This window comes from Nycticebus coucang, chromosome 5 (genome assembly GCF_027406575.1).
Source record: "Nycticebus coucang isolate mNycCou1 chromosome 5, mNycCou1.pri, whole genome shotgun sequence".
Lineage (NCBI taxonomy): Eukaryota > Metazoa > Chordata > Mammalia > Primates > Lorisidae > Nycticebus > Nycticebus coucang.
Genome location: NC_069784.1, coordinates 88226296 through 88232295, shown reverse-complemented (window position 1 = coordinate 88232295; position 6000 = coordinate 88226296).

Genomic DNA, 6000 nt, shown 5'->3' with positions numbered 1-6000 from the left:
CCCAGCCCCATGGCAACTGGGTAACCAAGCGGCCGGCCATAGAAGCAGCTTCTCTCTGTCATTCTGTGGGAAGGATTACTTGTGGAGTGCGCAGGGTGCAGGAATGGAGAAGGTGATACAGTGTTCTCCTGTTCAGGGCTGGACAGAAAGTCCCATTTGCTAGGCTTAGGTGAACTCAGAAATCAGTCTCACAAACAGGCCTTAGCAGGCCTCATTCAAGCAAAGTCATGAAAAAGTAGCCTGATCCAGTTCTGGGTGGTTTCTCTTGGAATAGAGTGTACACGCCCTACTCCCTTGCCTGCGGCAAGAACAGCAAAGACCAAATTTCTTTGCTAATTATAAGATTATTTTCTGCCCCCAGACCTCTGGCCAATTGTGACATAATTTCCCAATCCCCCCTACCCACAGAATAGGGAGACAGTATATAAACCCCTAGACAGAAGGCCCAAAGAGGCTGCCCAGTTGGGTCCGTTGTCAGATATTCTGTTCCCCTTCTTTTGCTTACCAATCTTTCTATCAATCTTTCCATCAATAACTGTCCTTTCACTTGGTAACATGGTCTGTGGTTTCATTCTTCAAACCCAAGATCAAGGACCTGCAGAGAAATTCCAGCTACAAAGAGAAAAGAGTTCTTCCCTATCTGGAAGTGTTACTGGAATTTCTTTCTTCAGTAGGTCCTTGGTCTCAGTAATTCGAAGAATGAACCCATGGAACACAGATCAGTGGTAAGATAGGATTTATTAGACAGAAAGGAATACAGAAGGAGTAAAAAGCACCAGAGCTTCTGACAAAGGGAAAGACCCAAGTGGGGAAGTCTCTACATGGGTCCTTTGTCCAGGGCTATATATAGTCTTGAGAATTACATTTTGGCCACCACTCGGTAGGTGAAAAAACACCTTTTCAAAGTTAATGAGCGTGTTAACAAATGAATGAATACAGTCCCTCCAGTTCAGGGCAGGGGTATTAGGCGTTTGCAGTTTTTCCCTCAGGGAAGGAATTACAGTGTATATTCCCTACTCAAGTGGAACCACCCAAAACCTTTCAGGCTGCTTTGTTCATGACCTTGCTAGAGCCCAAAACGTATGGCCTAGAAAGGGCAGCCTGTTTGTGCCTAAAGATTGGGGTCTGATTTCTGAGCTTAACTGGGCCTGAAGAATGGAGGGGTCCCTATGCAGCCAGCCGTGAGTGAGGAAACCGTGTATCAGAAGGAACTTAGGGGAACCCTGTGATAGGATTAAACTCCACCCAGATAGACTGGACCTGCCTAAAAGAATCAACCCCCTACCCTCTCCCACAGGCTGTCCCACCTAAGAAAGGTGAATGGGTCAACCCCCTACCTCACCCCCTGGATGTCCCACCTGGGAAAGATAAATGGGCCAACCCCCTCCTCCGCCCCCCCCACTCCCTTTACAACAGATGTCTAACCCAGGAAAGGGAATGTCCTGACCCCCCACCTTCCTGCCCTTTAAAACCCCCTTTGCTAATACCCACTTGTGGATTTCTACCTGGTTGGAAATCTTACCCCACCTGCACCCAGGTGGAATAAAGCCATTTTAATCACACAAACTGGGCCTCTCTTTTCCTTTCACCTCGTGCCTTGGAATAATCTTTCATCTTTGGCTCTGTAACCTTTCATTTGGTGCTGAACCTAGGATGGGAAGAAGCTCCTTTTGGAGGTCAAAGTATACCCCATCAGACCCAGCTAAACAGGACGCTTCTTTCAGCGAGAGGAATGAAAAGGGGAAACCTCTCTGACCCTGCCTAAACTTCATCCATCTGAAGGTGAGCTTTTTCGTCTAGAACTCCCTTTCTAAACTTTTTTTAACTTCTCTTCCCATCCTCTACTCTTAACTTCCTCTTTCTCTCTCCTTCCATCTTTGGATCTCTTAATTCCTTCTCCTCCGTTTCTTTTCTGGCTGGTTTCACATGTGGAGGCCTATACGTCCCTGATCTCAGAGCCAGGCTTGCCCAACTGTCCAGTGCCTTGTGTTTGAGGAAACCCTGTTGTAGGCCTGGACTCTGGCTGGTTACCCCAGCCTCGTTTTTTTCTGGCTGGTTTCACACATGGAGGCCTTGTTTCCCTGATCTCAGCCCTGGCCACCCCAGTGAACCAGGCTTGCCCATCCATCCAGTGCCTCGTGTTTGGAGATGCCCTTATAGGCCTGGGCTCCAGCTGGTTCCCCAGCTTCACCCCTCTGGTACCCTATTGTGGGCCTAGACCCCCCTGGCTGATTAAGGTCATGTGCAGAGGCCAGACCAAAGTCATATGCGGAGACTCCAGGTAGTCTCCCAATGCCATCCTTGATGAGCCAGGCTTGTCCATTCCCCTACTGTGGGTTGGACCATTTTCAGTAGTTCCGTTAGCCAAGCTCACCTGTCCAGCGTTCTCTCAGAGGCTTGTATCACCATTTTTCCTAGCTGGTCTGACTTTCTTCTTTCTCCTCCTACATTCTCTTTTTTTTTTTGTGGTTTTTGGCCAGGGCTGGGTTTGAACCCGCCACCTCCGGCATATGGGACCAGCGCCCTACTCCTTGAGCCACAGGCGCTGGCCCCCACATTCTCCTTTTAATCTTATTTCTTTTCCTACCTCCAGTTTTTGATACAGGCACCGCTCAGTCACAGATATCCCCTTGTTCACCTCTAAACTGTCCTTTACCTCCAGAGTCACACATCCCCCCCTTCTTCACCTCTTAACTGCCTTTTGACTAATTTGAAGCCTCTAAAGCTCTATCCTAACCTCAAACCAAAACATCTCATTTTTTTATTATTAAATCATAGCTGTGTACATTAATGCGATCATGGGGCACCATACACTGGTTTTATAGACCGTTTGACACATTTTCATCACACTGGTTAACATAGCCTTCCTGGCATTTTCTTAGTTATTATGTTAAAACATTTACGTTCTACATTTACTAAATTTCACATATACCCTTGTAAGATGCACTGCAGGTGTAATCCCACCAATCACCCTCCCTCCGGCCATCCTCCCCACACCCTCCCTTCCTTCCCCTCCCTTTCCCCCTATTCTTAGCTTATAACTGGGTTATAGCTTTCATGTGAAAGCCATAAATTAGTTTCATAGTAGGGCTGAGTACTGGGTTGGATACTTTTTCTTCCATTCTTGAGATACTTTACTAAGAAGAATATGTTCCAGCTCCATCCATGTAAACATGAAAGAGGTAAAGTCTTCATCTTTCTTTAAGGCTGCATAATATTCCATGGTGTACATATACCACTATTTATTAATCCATTTGTGGATCGATGGGCACTTGGGCTTTTTCAATGACTTAGCAATTATGAATTGGGCTGCAATAAACATTCTGGTACAAATATCTTTGTTACAATGTGATTTTTGGTCTTCTGGGTATATACCTAGTAAAGGAATTATAGGATTGAATGGCAGATCTATTTTTAGATCTCTAAGTGTTCTCCAAACATCTTTCCAAAAGGAATGGATTAATTTGCATTCCCACCAGCAGTGTAGAAGTGTTCCCTTTTCTCCACATCCACGCCAACATCTCTGGTCTTGGGATTTTGTGATGTGGGCTAATCTTACTGGAGTTAGATGATATCTCAAAGTAGTTTTGATTTGCATTTCTCGGATGATTAAAGATGATGAGCATTTTTTCATATGTCTGTAGGCCGTGTGCCTGTCTTCTTCAGAGAAGTTTCTCTTCAAGTCCCTTGCCAGCCTGCAATGGGATCACTTGTTCTTTTCTTGCTTATACGTTTGAGTTCTCTGTGGATTCTGGTTATTAAACCTTTGTCGGAGACATAACCTGCAAATATCTTCTCCCATTCTGAGGGCTGTTTGCTTGCTTTACTTACCGTGTTCTTGGCTGTGCAGAAGCTTTTTAGTTTGATCAGGTCCCAGTAGTGTATTTTTGAAGCTGCTTCAATTGCCTGGGGGGTCTTCCTCATAAAATACCCGGACCGATTTCTTCAAGGGTTTTCCCTGCACTCTCTTCTAGTATTTTTATAGTTTCATGTCTTAAGTTTAAATCTTTAATCCAGTGAGAGTCTATCTTAGTTAATGGTGAAAGGTGTGGGTCCAGTTTCAGTCTTCTACAGGTTTCCAGCCAGTTCACCCAGCACCATTTGTTAAATAGGGAATCTTTTCCCCACTGAAGGTTTTTAATTGGCTTGTCAAAGATCAAATAATGGTAAGTAGCGGGATTCATCTCTTGGTTCTCTATTCTGTTCCAGACATCTACTTCTCTATTTTTGTGCCAGTACCATGCTGTTTTGATCACTATCGATTTGTAGTATAGTCTGAGGTCTGGTAGCGTGATTCCTCCAGCTTTGTTTTTATTTCTGTCTTGGCTATTCAAGGTTTTTTCTGATTCCATATAAAATGAAGTATTATTTTTTCAAGATGTTGAAAGTATGACAGTGGAGCTTTAATAGGGATTGCATTAAAATTGTATATTGCTTTGGGTAGTATGGACATTTTAACAATGTTGATTCTTCCCAGCCATGAGCATGGTATGTTTTTCCATTTATTAACATTTTCAGCTATTTCTTTTCTTAGAGTTTCATAGTTCTCTTTATAGAGATCTTTCACATCCTTTGTTAGATAAACTCCCAAATATTTCATCTTCTGTGGCACTACTGTGAATGGAATAGAGTCCTTAACTGTTTTTTCAGCTTGACTATTGTTGGTATATATAAAGGCTACCGATTTATGAACGTTGATTTTGTAACCTGAGACGCTGCTATATTCCTTGATCACTGCTAAGAGTTGTGTAGTAGAATCCCCGGTGTTTTCCAGATATACAATCATATCATCTGCGAAGAGTGAAAGTTTGATCTCTTCTGACCCTATGTGGATACCCTTGATCGCCTTTTCTTCCCTAATTGCAATGGCTAAAACTTCCATTACAATGTTAAAAAGCAATGGAGACAATGGGCAACCTTGCCTGGTTCCTGATCTGAGTGGAAATGATTTCAATTTAACTCCATTCAATACGATATTGGCTGTGGGTTTGCTGTAGATGGCCTCTATCAATTTAAGAAATGTCCCTTCTATCCCAATTTTCTTAAGTGCTCTGATCATGAAGGAATGCTGTATATTATCAAAAGCTTTTTCTGCATCAATTGAGAGAATCATATGGTCTTTGTTTTTTAATTTGTTTATGTGCTGAAATATACTTATAGATTTATGTATATTGAACCAGCTTTGAAACCCTGGGATAAAACTGACTTGGTCATGATGTATAATTTGTTTGATGTGTTGCTGTATTCTGTTTGTTAGGATCTTGTTGAATATTTTTGCATCTATATTCATTAGTGATATTGGTCTATAATTTTCTTTTCTTTTCTTTCTTTTTTTTTTTTTGTAGAGACAGAGTCTCACTTTATGGCCCTCAGCAGAGTGCCATGGCATCACACAGCTCACAGCAACCTCCAACTCCTGGGCTTAAGCGATTCTCTTGCCTCAGCCTCCCGAGTAGCTGGGACTACAGGCGCCCGCCACAACACCCAGCTATTTTTTGGTTGCAGTTCAGCCGGGGCCGGGTTTGAACCCGCCACCCTCGGCATATGGAGCTGGCGCCTTACCAACTGAGCCACAGGCGCTGCCCTATAATTTTCTTTTCTTGTTGGGTCTTTTCCTGGTTTGGGGATCAGGGTGATGTAAGATCTCTAATAACCTCAATCAGAAACAAAAAGGGAGAAATAAAAAGACACCACAGAGATAAAAATAATCATCACTGAATATTATAAAATATTTTATGCCCAGAAATTTTTAAATGAGAAGGAAATGGACCAATTCCTGGTATCACACTACCTGCCCAGACTTAACCAGGAAGAAATAGAACTCTTGCGTGTCAAGCACCAAAGCTGCAACAACAAAAAATCTTCCAACAAAAAAAAAGTCCTGGGCCAGTTTTACACCTGAATTCTACCAAACCATCAAAGGAGCACTCACACCTATATTGCAGAATCTATTCTAAAATATTGAGGAAAGAGGAACTGTCCCTAACTCCTTCTATAAAG